Source organism: Lynx canadensis, chromosome D2, assembly GCF_007474595.2.
Source record: "Lynx canadensis isolate LIC74 chromosome D2, mLynCan4.pri.v2, whole genome shotgun sequence".
NCBI lineage: Eukaryota > Metazoa > Chordata > Mammalia > Carnivora > Felidae > Lynx > Lynx canadensis.
Window position 1 is genome coordinate 21699534 of NC_044313.2, and position 16804 is coordinate 21716337.

Sequence of the window (16804 nt, forward strand, 5' to 3'; positions counted from 1 at the left end):
AAAGGCCTCCATCCTTACAGCAACTTCACAGTCTATTTCATCTGCAGAGAGTCACTGGAAATGAAGAAATTTCCTTCTCAGAGAAGTGTTCCTCAGATGGCTGAACAAGGAAGCAACATAAATCCCAAGTCTTTTTTGATCCAACATGGGACAACTCTGATGGACAATATTTGCTCAAAAGTTCCTTGCACAGTGGAATGATATTTAATGACCTGAACTACAATTCAATTTATCACTTTTCTCAATTCTGCTTTTGCCCTCTTACCTTCACAGGGATTACTCATTTAAAAATATTTTGAACCTCAAAGTCTATCTCATCATCTGCTTTTGGGGAATACATCCTTCAATATTTGCTACCTTTAATAATTGCAACTTCAATTTATTGTTGAGAAAACAGGCAATAAAATGTAATTCCAGAGTAGATTAATCCCCACTTTGGTAATCAAGACAAAATCATTGGTAGTAGGACAGTGGTAGACAAAATCATTGGTAGTACGGACAATTCCTGCAACAAAGTAGAGGCATAATTGTTAAAATTTTCACCAGTGGCAAATTGATATGGTGAATCGATATAACAGAGGAAGGGATCACAGTGGGATCAGAACATCAGGCATTTGAGATGTATGATGAAACAGTAGATATAGAATAATGAATTTGGCTGACTAAGCAATAGTGATGGTCTACAGGAAAAAAAAACAGCTGAGGAAGAGTAAAAGTAATTGACGTACAGAGGGCCTCTTTGGTTTCACACAAAGAAGCTCTTATGTCCTGCAGTAGATGGATAAAGAAAGAAGAGAACCAAGATTGGGTCTGAATTTCAATGGCAGTGAAAAACCCAACCAAGACCTGTTAAGTCTGCCATATTCTGGGCCTTGCTTGGAAAAATCTGTATCCCTGATATATAGGAAGGGAATATATGGGTAGATGATCCCAAAGATCTTGATTCCTTTAACACTTGACGTCTACAGAAATGGCTGATCCATTCTTTTTTACTATTTTTATTTTTCAATTTTTAGGAAGGCTATTTAATGTTGTGGGAGAAAGCTGACATAATGCTAAGTTGAAGAAAAGGGCATATTTATACACTGTGATCTTAATTAGGTAAAAATCAATTTTCTTAGGAAAAATACATTAATGGTTCATTCTGAGGAGTAGCTGTTGCTCGGTTATATATTCTAGGTTGTCTAGGAAAAGCACATATAATTTTATAATAGCAAAAATCGTTACAAAAAAAGAAATTTTGGTAGCTAACAAAATACTAAATATTTAAGCTTATTGTATTTTAGAGCTGGAGAGTAGTTGTAGTAATCACTTGGCCTGGGAGCTCATGACTAAGGGTTGTGATTGGTAGGGGAAATTGAGAGTGGTTTCTCAGAAGGTCAAATGGAGAGGAAGATTTCTTCGTGTCTTAGCTCTCAGTAAATTCCCAACGTACTCAGTTTTGTCATTCACTGATTGCCACTTGCTGATCAGAAAGTCTGGCTATCCACTTTGTCTGTGACAAATGTAAAATAGGAAGACAAAGTAATAAGTGAGACTTTTCAGGCAGCCAAATATTTTAAAACATAAGTCAACAGTGAAAGACCCCTGATGGTATAAAGTGGCAACTATTCTAGATTGTTCTTCAGTCTTTGGTGTTCATCTATGAAGAGGACATGAAATCATTTTAGTGAATCTCTCTCTGCATTACTTTTTTTAAAATTTTAGTTTGTTAACATAAAGCACAGTATAGGTTTCAGGAATAGAATTCAGTGATTCACCGCTTACACATAACACCCAGTGCTCATCACAACATGCTTAATATCCCTCACCCATTTTAGCCCACAACACATCCACCTCCCTCAATCAACCCTCAGTTTATTCTCTATCCTTAAGAATATTTTGTGGCTTATTTCCCTCTATTCTCTTCTCCCTCCTTCCCGTATGTTCAGCTGTTTTGTTTCTTAAGTTCCACATATGAGTGAAATAATATAGTATTTGTCTTTCTCTGGTTGACTTATTTAGTTTAGCATAACACATCATCATGTCCTTGCAAATGGCTCCATCACGTCCTTGCAAATGGCAAGATTTCATTATTTTTGATTGCTGAGTAATGTTCCATTGTATATATAAATATATATACCACATCTTCTTTATCCATTCATTAGTAAATGGACATTTGGGCAACTCCATAGTTTGACTATTGTGGATAATGCTGCTATAAACATTTGGGTGCATGTGCCCCCACTGGAATTTGTATTTTTGTATCCTTTGTGTAAACACCTAATAGTGCAATTGCTGGATCATAGGGTAGTTCTATTTTTAGTTTTTTGAGGAAGCTTCATACTGTTCTCCAGAGTGGCTCTACCAACTTTCATTTCCAACAATAGTGCAAAAAAGTTTCCCCTTTCTCCACATCGTCACCAACACCTGTTGTTTCCCGTGTTGTTAATTTTAGCCATTCTGATGGGTGTGAGGTGGTATCTCATCATGGTTTTGATTTGTAGTTCCCTGATGATGAGTGATGTTGAGCATCTTTTCATGTGTCTGTTAGCCATCTGAATGTCTTCTTTTGAAAACTGTTTGTTCATGTCTTCTACCCATGTCTTCACTAGATTATTTGTGTTTTTGGTGTTGAGTTGATAAGTTCTTTATAGATTTTGGATTCTAACCCTTCATCCAAATTGTCATTTGCAAATATATTCTATTTCATAGGCTGCCTTTTAGTTTTGCTGATTTTTTCCTTCACTATTCAGAAGCTTTTATCTTGACGAAGTCCCGATAGTTTTTGTTTGCTTTTGTTTCCCTTGCCTTTGGTGATGTGTCTAGTAAGAATGTGCTCTGGCCAAGGTCAAAGAGGTTGCTGCTGTGTTTTCTTCCAGGATTTCATGGTTTCCTTTCTCTCAATTAGGTCTTTCATTCATTTTGAGTTTATTTTTGTGTATGGTGTAATAAAGTGGTCCGGTTTCATTTTTCTCCATGTTGCAGTCTAGTTTTCCCAACACTATTTGTTGAAGAGACTATTTTTTTTTCCATTGGATATTCTTTCCTGCTTCATCAAATATGAGTTGACAATACAGTTTTGGGTCCATTCCTGGGTTCTCTATTCTGTTCCATTGGTCTATGTGTCTGTTTTTCGTGCCAATACCATACTGTTTTGATGACTACAGTTTTGTATTATAGCTTGAAATCTGGAAAGTTATTGCCTCCAGTTTTATTTTTCTTTTTCTGGATTGCTTTGGCTATTCAAGGTCTTTTGTGGTTCCATACAAATTTTAGGATTGTTTCTGTAGCTCTGCAGAAAATGTTGTTGGTATTTTGATAGGGATTGCATTAAATGTGTAGATAGCTTTGGGTAGTATGCACATGTTATTTTACTTTATTTAAGTTTATTTATTTTGAGAGAGAGAGAATCAGTGGGAGAGGGGCGGGGGAAAGAGGGAGAGAGAGAATCCCAAGCAGACTTTGCACTGTCAGCGCAGACCCAATGCAGGGCTCAAACTCACAGACCATGAGATCATGACATGAGCTGAGACCAAGAGTCGGAAGGAGCCACCTAGGAGCCCCCAGTAGTACAGACATTTTTACAACGTTTGTTTCTCCAATCCATGAGCATGGAATGCTTTTCCTTTTTTGTGTGTGTCCTCTTCAATTTCTTTCATAAGTGTTTTATAGTTTTCCAAGTATAGATCTTTTACCTCTTTAGTTAGGTTTATTCCTAGGTATCTTATTGTTTTTGGTGCAATTGCAAATGAGATTGATTCCTTGATTTCTTTTTCTGCTGCTTCATTATCTGTGTATATAAATGAAATGGTTGCACATTGGTTTTATATCCTGTGACTGTGCTGAATTCATGTATTAGTTCCAGCAATTTTCTGATGGAGTCTTTTGGGTTTTCTATGTGGACTATCTTGCCATCTATAATAGTGAAAGTTTGACTTCTTCCTTGCCAATTTATATACATACCCTTATTAATTTTTGTTGTCTGATTACTGAGGCTAAGACTTCCATTACTATGTTAAATAGTAATGGTGAGAGTGGACATTCCTGTCCTATTCCTGACCATAGGGGAAAGACGTTCAGTTTTTCCACACTGAGGATAATATTAGCTGTGAGTCTTTCATATATGTTCCATCTATCTGTACTTTGTTGAGGGTTTTTATCAAGAATGGATGTCTTTTGACATCCATTAGCATGACAGATGATTCTCCATTCCCTCACTTCCAATCTGCAGGTGTCTTTTGGTCTAAATGAGTCTCTCAATGGCAGCATATAGATGTCATCCATTTCTCTCAAAAGCTACCATTTCTCCATTCTGGAAAACAATGCAGAGATCCCTCTTATATAAGACAAGCTGTGTGCTACTCAAAACCCATACCCACCTCCACTCCTTGCCACTAGGTCTATGACTAGAGTATTATAATCAGAACAATAGTTAGAGTCAAGATGAAGTTCAAGATCAGGGTCAAACCACTGCTTCTGGGCTTTGGTAGGACAAGGCCAGGATCCATGTTCTCACAGGCAGTCCTGGGAGACCCACATGGCCTGTATAAGCAGGTTGCTCCTGAGAACCCTACAAAATAAGTTACATATGATGAACCTAAGTCATAGCATAATCCATCAGGGGACACACATAACCTAATTATGGAGTTGCAAGTTTGAGCTGGTAAGCACTGTCATGAACCAGTGGAATTGAACTAGGTGTTCAAGACCTGTAAATGTCTAGGTCTCAAAATTCAAGTCATTTGAGAAAGTAGAATAATAAATGTGGGCCTCATAGTAGGTCAAGACAAAACTGTTCTCAACTACTTTTTATGTGATATACATACATACATATCTCAACCTAAATCTGAAGTTTCTACAGTTCTCAGCTGATAATGAAAGTCCAATGACAATTTTAACTTTACTGAGTCACAAAATTAAATCTGAATGCCACATGACCAATGTATGAGAAAATCACTAAACTTAAAAGTAAATCTAGCTTTTGTTTAGCATCCAAATTGCAACTAGTAAATGTGATGCCAGTACATGTGGGCTTCCCTAATTATTTATGGCTTTTTAGAAAGAAACTGATTCCATGAAGGAGTCAGAGACACAGAATGAGTTCTGGACACTGCTGGAGTAGAGACAGCAGAACTATGGCAAGCATCCCAACTACAGCCTATTCACTATATTTCCTTAGGACCTTATTTTCAGTCAGATTTTGAGGCTACACCTTGCTTCACTGCCAAAGATTAATGTTAGATAGAGAGGATGGTGTTAGCACAGGAGTCTTGCAGTCATTGTCACTGGCAAAGGGTAAGAAGGGTGTTATATTTGCTTGGGTAAAACAATATGGAAAATATAAAACAAAGGCTTTTATTCAGGTCATTAATTTGAGAATATGACCTTAAAAGAGGGATAACAAGGGAGTTACAGGAAGAAAGCCAATTGAGTTGTCTACTGCAATGTGCTACTTGTGCTTGATCCTAGGGAATCATATGAAAAGGCCTAAGAATACATCTCAGAAATTTTCACCTGAAGAATGAAAAGCGAAAGCACTTGCTGGATTTCTCCCACACCCATTGGGTCAAACGTGATCCAATTGTTGGGTGGGACATGAGATGAGGCTCGGTCCATTTTTGCCTACTTGGACCTAAGTCTAAGATTATAAGGAACATTATTTCTATAGTTAATTATATAAAATTTGAGGTCATGAGCATACAAAATTGTACAAAACAAATATCTGATACAGCTCTTGACTTCCTTTTTAGAGTTCTAATCTCCATTATAGATCTTGCTGGTTTTCTTAAACACTCCATCAGATCTTACTATTTAAAGGAATTGTGCACAACTACTGTGATTTTCTCAGGAATTACATTCCTTGGATCCACAGTCTAATGATTTAGTTTAAATTCAAATTTAATCTCCAGGCATAGTAAACCATGACATTCAAACTTAAGACAAAGCTACAACAAAGGAAACAATGTCAATGATATAAAATTAATAATGCAGCACACTAATAAACTAGGATAAAAACAACACTTCCTTATAAAATATTAGCCTAATGTATACTTATTCTTATTTTCTGGAAAAATATGATTCCCACAAGATTTTGAGGAGCCACACAATAATAATAAAGCTGAAACATAATAAATGTTGAGATATGAAGGTAGTCCATAATGGGTTATAAATTTATACCTTTTTTATCCACACATTTTCAATGAACTTGCAAAGTTTTAGAACTTTTTAACTTAAAATTGCATAGTTTTAATTCTTTCAACCATAGTGGAGTAATTTTCTTATCTATTATTAGAATGGCTTAATACTTTCATTAATCCATGCATCATAAAGCAGGACGTTATTTTTATGCCTAATCAGTCATTTTACTTATTCCCGAAAGCAAAACAGCTGTTTTCTACTGATTCCAAAGACAGAAATAAGGCCAGTATGTGCATAAGCCATTGTAGTTATATGGAAGGATTTATAGATAGAGTTGCTATTGTTATCATCTTTTCTCTGGCATGATTAGCCTTGTTGCTACAGTTAGTAGAACGATTACGGTATGTTAGAGACCTTTGATTTTGCAGAGAAATAGAAAGACCTAATATGAGGAGCCACTGATGCTACCACTAGGTCATATTGACTTCCTCATTAAGCCTTTGGGGAACCGGTACAGTTACCCATTTCATCTCTTGTTCCTTAGCTCTCGGAAAAAAAAAAAAAAAAAAAAAAACAAAAAAACAAAAAAACAAAAAAACAAACACACACACACACACACACACACACACAAAACAAAAAACAAAACAAAAACAAAAAAAATCATTTGATGGGCAGCTGGATTATGTTCGAAATCTTCAGATGAAGACCAAGGAAATTTTAGACCTTGTTAGGTATGATCCAATATGCTTTACCTGTTGCCTACAAATAAAGCTTGAATCCACACACAAAGTGTGCCATAGAAGGAAAAAGTTCTTTAAAATGTTATAGTAATAATTTTCAGATTCCTATGTGAAATTGGGTCCCAAGGAACTTATTCATCTGAGGTTATGTTCTGAGAATGCTATATTATTAAAGAAACAGTGAACAATGGAATAAAAGACCCCAAAGAGCTGGAAAAATTGGCCAGAATTTAAAACAAGGAGGCACAGAAGACTAAAGTGTATTGTGTAATGGAAAGCATAAATCTATACTTCCATCCTCAACTAAAACATTTGAGATAGTAGAGACCCAATCATTCTAAGGAATGGTGTAAGTTCTAATACTAAAATGCTATGAGGTATGTAATGCAGATATAACTGTTTTCCCATTCTAAGTAAAATATGGGAACAAAAGAAATTAAGATACTTGTTTCTTAATTTTAGTAACAGGAATAGCTAAAATGAAAAGTTAGAACTTCAATCAGAGCAGTCTGAGTTTATTACATTCATGTATTGGAAACAACCCTCAGTTTAATGTTTAAAGAAAAAATTAGCCACTACAAGAAATTTGAAAACTATGAAAAAAGTATTTATAAACTATCTTCCAAAAATAAGACTTATAGATTCTGCAGCCAAGTCTCAAAAGGATCTTCCAAGCTCTCCTGAGGTTGCCTTTTAAGAGCTGAAAACCACCTAGTTTCATACATTAGTTCTGTCCCCAGCACTAATAATATACTAAAACTCCAAGAATGGAGCAACCAGAAAATTACACAATGATATACCATAGGGAAGAGATTAGTTCCTCATCTTTAAGGCATTTGTTTTTTCAGTTAAAAAAATTATTTGATTTTTGTAAAGCCTCTTAATTAGAATGGCTACAAATGTTATTACACATCAGGAAATTGCCAGGCTTTACTAAATCTGCAAGAACAGTTTTCAACCTAATTGCTATCTCATGCATTTTGGTTCACATAAAAACTTTTACTATGGTAGAAAAACGACCAACCAAAGTGCATTATACAAGTCTTTCTGCAGTGAACTGTTCAAGTTCTCTTGTCACAATGGTAAAAGAGTTGTAATGATATAGATCCATCCCTAAAAACATGTCCTAAGGTTTCATTATGAAAAATTATATATATATATATATAGTGTGTGTGTGTGTGTGTGTGCGCGCGCGCGCGCGCGTGTGTGTGCGCGCGCGCGCACACTAGTTATATGGCTTCCACTGAGCTTATCACTTTTCTTACATTATCTCATGAGGTTTTTGAAACTACAGTCTAGAACTTTGGGAGACTTAGGTCACTCCTATAAGAGAAGTGTTTTTACACATCACAAAATTTTGTGATAAACATTGATTTAATTATGGTATAATGTCACTATTTCTAAGATATAAAACAAATGTAGGGTCAGGATAGAATTTTTAAAAGAGTCCTAAATGTAGCATGAAAAGCTTTGGTGTTAGGAAGGAAAATTTCAGAGGTAGATCTAAAATGACAAATGGAATTGAGAATACAAACTTCAGTGAACTTCAGGCAAAAAGGATGGGTAATTCTTTCACCTTACCTTCAAGGTTCAATGTCAAATTGATGAGAGTTACATTGCCAAATCACAGAACTTTCTTTTTTTTTTTTTTTCAACATTTATTTATTTTTGGGACAGAGAGAGACAGAGCATGAATGGGGGAAGGGGCAGAGAGAGAGGGAGACACAGAATGGGAAACAGGCTCCAGGCTCCGAGCCATCAGCCCAGAGCCCGACGCGGGGCTAGAACTCACGGACCGCGAGATCGTGACCTGGCTGAAGTCGGAGGCTTAACCGACGGCGCCACCCAGGCGCCCCAGAACTTTCTTTTTAAATAGCCTTTCCTTTTCATGGTGAAGGTTTAGAAAGCACATTTAACAATATGAGGATGACATGTATCAGAGGAAAGAGAAAATATCAACACTCAAAATCATACATATGGCATCCAGATTAGAGGGAGAGTGATTATTGATACTTGAGAAACAAACGAGAAGAAATTTATCATTGTTAAAAAGTTTTTCAATTTAAAGTAAAAAGAATAGAAGTTCATAAGTCAGAGAGGAGCTGCAGAACAATTTATTTCATAAAATACGCTGAAGGGATCACTGATGGCCTAATGGTTGAACTTGTAGTCCAACCACCAGAACAATAAGAAAAATATATATCTAATCCTTTGAGAGTTTTAGAATTCTTAATTATGTGGGTTTTCTGTGTCAAGCATGGTGCTAGACACTTTACATAAAACATTCCATGTAAGACTCACTTACGTGGAATTATTCATTCCACAAGATTATTAATTAATTAAAATTAATAAATTATTTATTAATTATTAATATTATGTGATTACTATTGTTATCCTTATTTTGCAGCTAGGTATATTGATGTTAGAGCCCATGCTCTCAATGCCACACTACACTGTCCTCCAGGAATGTCTATCAAGGGACCACGCTCTGGACATGTCATATTATCTTGAGAGCAAACTAGATAAAACAATCTGCATAGGATAATAAAAATAAGGAAAGGATTTTAAATCTGATACATATGCAAAATAAATTTAAAACTTCTTTATAAAATAAGGCAACTCTTTAAAGAATGTAAATGATCTGTCTAGAGAATGTGATGTGTAGAGAACACAAATAGTCTTTATATAGACATAGAACTGTCTGTGAATTGATATTGGTCTAGTAATCTGAAAATTGGTGATGGACCACTGCTGAAGAAAGGCAAATTTTGCCTCAGATAAAGAAGAAGTAATAATTTCAGAAGCCACAAAATACCATAGGTAGCTTTGCAAAAGAGAAAATGCCCCATCGCTGCAATGCTTGAGACAACTCGAAATGATACATGTTAAAATTGCTGGAGATAAACAGGAACGGTCAATTTATCTATTCACCTATTCATTCACTCCTTATTCAACTCATCAAATCAAAGTTCTAGGCAATGTTGAACTTCTTTAAGCAGTATACACAGAGTCAAAAATCAATTATCTGAGGTTGTGCCAATTTTCATTAAATTCATTGATCAACATCAGTTTCTTCTTTATAACTGACTTTAAATATATTTATTTAGCTCATCTTTAAATAAATGTATCCAATAGAGTAGAGTAATGGTGTAGAATTACTAATTTAGCCATGCCTCTCCTCACTGTGTACACCTTACATCTTTAATAATGCAGAAAGACATTTTTAACCACTTCTTATTAGCATGTTATTTGTGGAATTTCATTGGAAATTTCTAGTATGAAAATTGCATGAGTGACTTAATTACAAAATACCAATTTCATTTCCCAGAAGCCAAAAGCAGAGCCACTTTTGCACAATTCACCACCATCTGTTAGATAGTCCACCTAGCTTCTCTTAAAAAAAAAAAAAAAAAACAAAAACAAAAACAAAAAAAACCCAGAAAACCTAATATTAACGTTCACAACTGCTTCTCCCCACCACTTTTTCTCTCATTTCTGTTCACGTTAACACTGTTTTCTGAACTCTCAGTCATGATTTACGACATCACCAGCTACCCAGTTTCCGTAATCACAATTCTTGGATTTTCCCTGAAAATTACCTTTTCTTTTACCCTTCCTCCTCAAACTCCACTAACAAATTGTCATTAAATTCTGTTGATTATACCACAAAACTGAATTTAAACTCACCCTACCAAAATCAGGCCCCATGTTCTCTTTGACTCACACAATGGTCTTCCTTCTGGTGTCTTCATTTCCTCCATCTACTCCATCTGACAAGTTCACATGTTACCCTTTCCAGATCTATCTTCCTAAAATTAACAACCCCTCAAGCCTCAAGGTTTAGTCCAAACATTGCAATTGGCATAGAGAACCAAGTATCATCTTTGCTCCACTATCACTGAATCCTGCCAATCCTTCTCTTGCTGACTATGTTCCTACCAAAAAGGCTGATATCTATCCATGAATGGAAGGACAATATCCATAAATTACTGCTCAAATGTAACATGAAGAAGACATTTGTACCAGCTAGATCTACTTTCAGGGAGAATACTGCATTGATTGGAAAGAGCATTTTGGTAGGGCTTCTTGAAGTCAAGAGTTAGTCTTATAAAAGTTAAGATTTCCTAAATTAAACTCACAATTTTCCCCTTATTTACACATCATTTTCTGTTGTCTTTTCTGATAGAACATGTTTTCCTGGAGAGGCCTGTGAATCAGGCATGTCTAATCTTTATCTAAGGGTGGTCATAGGAGATACTTATTCTTCCTAGAGTATTGGTCATCTTGGGTGAGCATGGTACTTCAGAAAAAACATTTGTCCTTAGGATAACAGAAATCTAGAAGTCTGATATTTCATTTTTATCTCTGAAAACTAGCACATAATTCCTTTTCCTCTTCAATAGTATTCAACCTATTTCTCCAAAATAAAGTTATAGGAAATGAGGATTTTCTGAAAATACAAAAATTAGGCAGTTGGCATTTATATCTCCTACTTACTTGTTTGTGATGGAATGTATCTCGTGGATCCCAATTAGGGGGCTATATGAAGCCCCTGTGCTTGAAAACCCCTTGTTGCTTCATGCATTCTCCTGTTAATATGCCTATAATAGGTTTTGGAAACATTAAATTTCATAACATATTCTATTGCACTAAACTTTTTTAAAATTTCAGTGCAAGTAAATGAACTTAAAAGGAATACAAATTGAATATTTTAAATCTTAAGAAAAAAATTAGATACATTTCAAAAATAGATTATTGCTTTAGAAATTAAACCTCTGATTAATTAATAAGAACGATTTTTAAAGCTATGTTTAGGGTTGAGTTACATATTTTTATCAAGTTCTGTGTCTTATTAGTAGTTATAAGAATTATTTATGCATTATGGATATACTTTATCACATATATGTTTTGGAAATCTTTTCTCCTAGTCTGTGACTTTCTCTTTTGTTTCCTGAAGAGCATCTTTGGAAAGGCAAATGCTGGTTTTGTTTTGTTTTTGTTTCTGTTTTTGTTTTTAATTCTGATGAAGTCTTATCTTTTTTTATTGATTCATACTTCCGTGTCCTATATAAGATATCTTGACCTAATTCAAATCACAAATATTTTCTCCTTTTTTTCTAAGAGTTTGATAATTTTAGTTTTTATATTTAGATCTATCATCCTTTCCAAGTTAAATGGGCAAAATATTTGAACAGACAATTCACCAAAGAAAATATGCAAATGGAAAAAAATAGGCATAGAAAAAGAGGCACTATACTCTACCATTAGTCATTAGGAAACACAATTAAAAGCATAATGAGAGCCCTTAGCAGAATGGCTAAAATTCAGAAGACTTAACAACGTCAAGTGTTGGGGGAAAATGCAGAGTAAATGGAACCCTCACATATTGATGATGGGAAGGCAAAAATAGTACAATCAATTTGGAAAATGGTTTTGCAGTTTCTCACAATTTTTTTTAAACTACAAAATTAACCAGTAATTCCACTTGTAAGTAACTATATGAGAAAACAAAACAAAATAAAACAAAACAATGTTCACATGGAGACTTATATGAAAATGGTAATGATAGGACTGGAGAGAACTCAAACGTTCTTCAACTTGAGAATGATAAAGAAACTCTGATGTATCCATAAAGTGAACACTATTCAGCAATAAAAAAAGAATTAACTACTGGTACATGAAATGACATGAATGAATCTCAAAAGCTTGATGCTAAGTAAGAAAAAATCAAACATAAAAGACTACAAACCATATGATTCTATTTACATGAAATTCTAGAAAGGATACAACCATAGTGACAGAAAGTAGCTTCCAGAGGCTGAGAAGGAACAGAAAGTGGACCCTGGAGTCAGGGATATTCTCTATCTTATTTTGGCAGTAGTCACATAATTAATTGTATGCATTTGTCAAAATGCACTGAAGTGTGGATTTCAAATTGCTGAATTTTATTGTATGTATACTTTGATCAGCTGATTTTAAAATGCAGTTGAATTAAAATGTTTTTAAATTAAAGAACAGAGGGATTTACAAAATCTCATTTGTCCTGTCCACAAAATAAACGAAGTAAATATTTTCTGCGTACATAGGCATATTTTATGGCATGTATACTGTGCTGAAGGAATCATATCAAAGTTTTAACAACCTTTCTTACTGCAGTATAAATTGATTACAGTCACCACAAGGAGGTAAGACCTTAGTTTTTTTACTTGAAATTTTTAAAGTATTTAAAACCCATTCACTTTGTCCTCCACTGAAAATTTCAAGTGCTTTGCAATAAATTCCATACTTTCTCCGGAAGAGTTTGAAGTAGCTGAAATTATTTATTCTTTAGTGAAATGTCTGAGGATCCATTCAAGTGCAAGTCCCCTGAAAAACTTTATATTTTGTAGTAAAGTAAAACATTAAAGTATCATGATTTTTATTAACATTATTATCATCGGTAGTTTCTGTGCTTTTTAAATCACCTAAAATCCTTTTGTAACAAGATGAAAGAAATGACAGCAAAGGGGGAAATCAAGGATTCCAAAAATGTAAAATTATCTCAAAATCATAAAATGTTCTTTGGGGCTACAGAACAACAAGGAGTGCGTAATGTAAGTTTGGAAATAAAAATCAACAAAGTAAAATAATATGGTGTATGTACTCGAGAGCCTGTAGTCCCTGAACTAACTATAATAAGAAAACAAGATTAAATGTTAAAACACGCATGGCACATTACACAATTTGTAGTATTCAAATAAAGTACTTAGAGCAGACTATGGAGAACTCAGATAAGCAGTACAAGGAACTTTCAGAGGCTACTTCCCACTGCCATGTATATAATGATGATCAAATGGGAGAAACTTACCACAGGGTCCAAGAAGAAGAGAGAAAGAAGGACTAGAATGGTAAGAGGATTTCTTAGCAGAATGGGGCTGAAGCTGGACCTTGTTGGGTAGTGGGATTTGGAAAAATTGAAGGAAAACAGAAAGAGAAATTAAGACATGAGAAGATAATGTGTATAGCATAAAGTAGAGAACAGTTAGAGTGAGTTTGGAAACCACTGCCATCATGCCTGGCAATGCCTCCAGATCATCAAACCAGAAAGAATAGGGTTGAATAAAAATATAGTTTTCAATAAGCATAATGGGAAATTAAAAAAAAATTACCATGGACCTCTGATTGAAAATGATGGTCTTTACGAAAAAAAAAATTGCAAATTTTCCAAAGCTGAATGGCATTCAAATTGAGAATAAAAAAGCCCAATAAATTCACTGAAGTGAATAAAATAAATCCAAACCAAGGCATATATTTGTAGAATTTCAGAATGCCAGTGATGAATAAAAGATTCTGTAGGCTTTGAGATAGCAAGATCAATATGGAATCAAAGGGTATCAGTATTCCTCTGTTAGAATTGTATGCTAAAGACAATGGAGCCATGACTTCAAATATTAGGCAGGAAAATTAATTTCAGCTTAGAGCTATGTATTCATCCAAACTCTCATTAAATGGGAAAACAGAAAATATCATGTAGACATGCAATCACTCTTTCTGTTGTTTTTATTTGTTTCGTATTGCTTTTGTTTTATGCTTCTATGCTTCTTTGTCAAGATGCTACTGAGGAGGAACCCCACCAAAATGAGTTAACAACTAAAAAAGAGTGTCCAACTTTCAGAATATAAGAGAGATGTAACAGATCTAAAGTAATCAGTAGAGGGGCGCCTAGGTGGCTCAGTCAGTTAAGCGTCCAACTTCAGCTCACAGTTTGTGAATTCAAGCCCCGTGTTGCACTCTGTGGTGACAGCTCAGAGCCTGGAGCCTGCTTCAGATTCAATTTCTCCCTCTCTCTCTGCCCCTCCCCCACTCATGCTTTGTCTCTCTCTGTCTCTCAAAAGTGAATAACCTTAAAATAATAATAATAATAAAAGTAATCATAAAGATTCTAGTATTTGGCTGGACAATGCAAACTTAAGGGAGAGGGCTCAGGGGAAATAAAAACTGAATTAATGATTTTTAGAAATATTTGAGCCATTTGGAAAAAATAGTCATATATAATGGTAATGGTAGAAATAACTTACAATGGGCATGTTAAAATTATGCAACTGACAAGAAAATAAACATGAGCTTAGTGTGTTGGCTCTTTAGAAAATAATATGTACAGAGGCATACTGATGTAAATATTGCCACTATTAAAATAAATTTTGTTAAATCTATTGACAGAATAGGAAAAATAGGAACTAGGGAGGAGTTGTTAAGTGTGTGATAATGCTTAATCTTCCTCTATAATAACATAATATCAACAGATAATGCATAATAAAGCAAAAACACATAGACATAGTATTATAAATACATGAATGACAAGAAAACTGCACATGAGTAATTAAAAACAGGTTTCTTCTAGGTAACTGAACTGGAGAATTTGAAATGGTAAAGCAGGGATGACATTATTTTGTTATTTTATTATTTTATTTTTTATTTTATAATTAAAATGTTTCTTCAATTTTTTTCCTAATGAAAGACTGAGAAACATCATTGAGTTTATAATATTGGAAATATTAACAAAAAGTAAGTGACTTCCTGTCTAGGATTTAATAAAATTAACTCCCAAGATTTTCTTTACTCTGATTCAGGGTTCTAAATTACTACAAAAATGATTAAACTTACTGAGTAACTTAAGCAATGGTACTACTAGGAAGACTGGATTTCTTGGTGGTACCCAGTTGATTCACAACCTTGAGGATTCCCAGGTGAAATTTGAAACTGTCCTCCACGCATGGAAGGCAAATAGAGACAAAAAAAAAAAAAAAAAAAAAAAAAACATGCAGGCCACTCTAGATTGGTAGGAGACAGGTTTAATAAGCAAGAGAACTTACCTATGAAGCTTGTCTTAGGTGGTTGCAAGATGAATAGATCTCCACACTTTTCTGCTAGAATCTTAAAGTTTATATAGAAGCCTTAACTGTGTTCAGTCACATATTCAGTGATGGTCTTAACACCACCTACTCTCTCAAGGCTACATCCTGGAAACAGCCAATAGCATGAGAACTGTAGGTGGGGAATACATTCCAAAAACAGGAGAGAGGGGAAGGAGCCCCTGATTGCCCTGGTCCTGTTTATGCATCAACTAATGGCCATGTCTTCAAGATGACCTTCTCCAAAAGAACCATGATAGTCCAAGAATGAAATATTTCAGACAAACTTTGTTAAAAAAATGTCCTAGAGAAAGTAAGCATACAGTTTGTCTACTGTCCATTCTCATATATTTGAATGATTGTCATATATCTCATGTCTATATAATCTCTTCTGAAATATAGACATCAGAGACATTTTTCAAGAGGACTGAGGTATATTATAGTTTTCTTGTAGCAGAGTGACTGGATCTCTAGATCACCCACTTGTTGAATGATTCAAAGACATTAAAGCTGGGGCTCCTGGGTGGCTCAGTTGTTTGAGCATACAACTCCTGATCATGATTCCAGGGTGGTGGAATAGAGCCCCACATTGGGCTCCATTCTGAAAGCACAGAGCCTGCTTGGGATTCTCTCTCTCTCTCTCTCTCTCTCTCTCTCTCTCTCTCCCTCTCTCTCCCTCTCTCTCCCTCTCCCTCTCTCTCCCTCTCTCTCCGTCTCTCCCTCTCTTCCTTTTTCCCTCTCTTCCTCTCTCTCTCCCTCTCTCCTACTCTCCCTCTGCCCCTGTCCCCTGCTTACATGTGTGCTTATGTTTTTCCTCTCTCTAAAATAAAATTAAAAAAATTAAGACAGTAAGGCTGTTTCACATGTAAAAGAAAGATCTGAACATGTTGGATGAGTTCTAATGTTTGCTGTGTATTCTAATTCTATGTGTCCTGAGAGGATAGAACTATTACCAACAGGCAGAAGTTACAAGAAGCTGACATCAGTTCTATAAAATGAAAAGATTTCCTATAATTTAAATTGTGCAAAAATGGAGTTCTGGACATTCTGTCC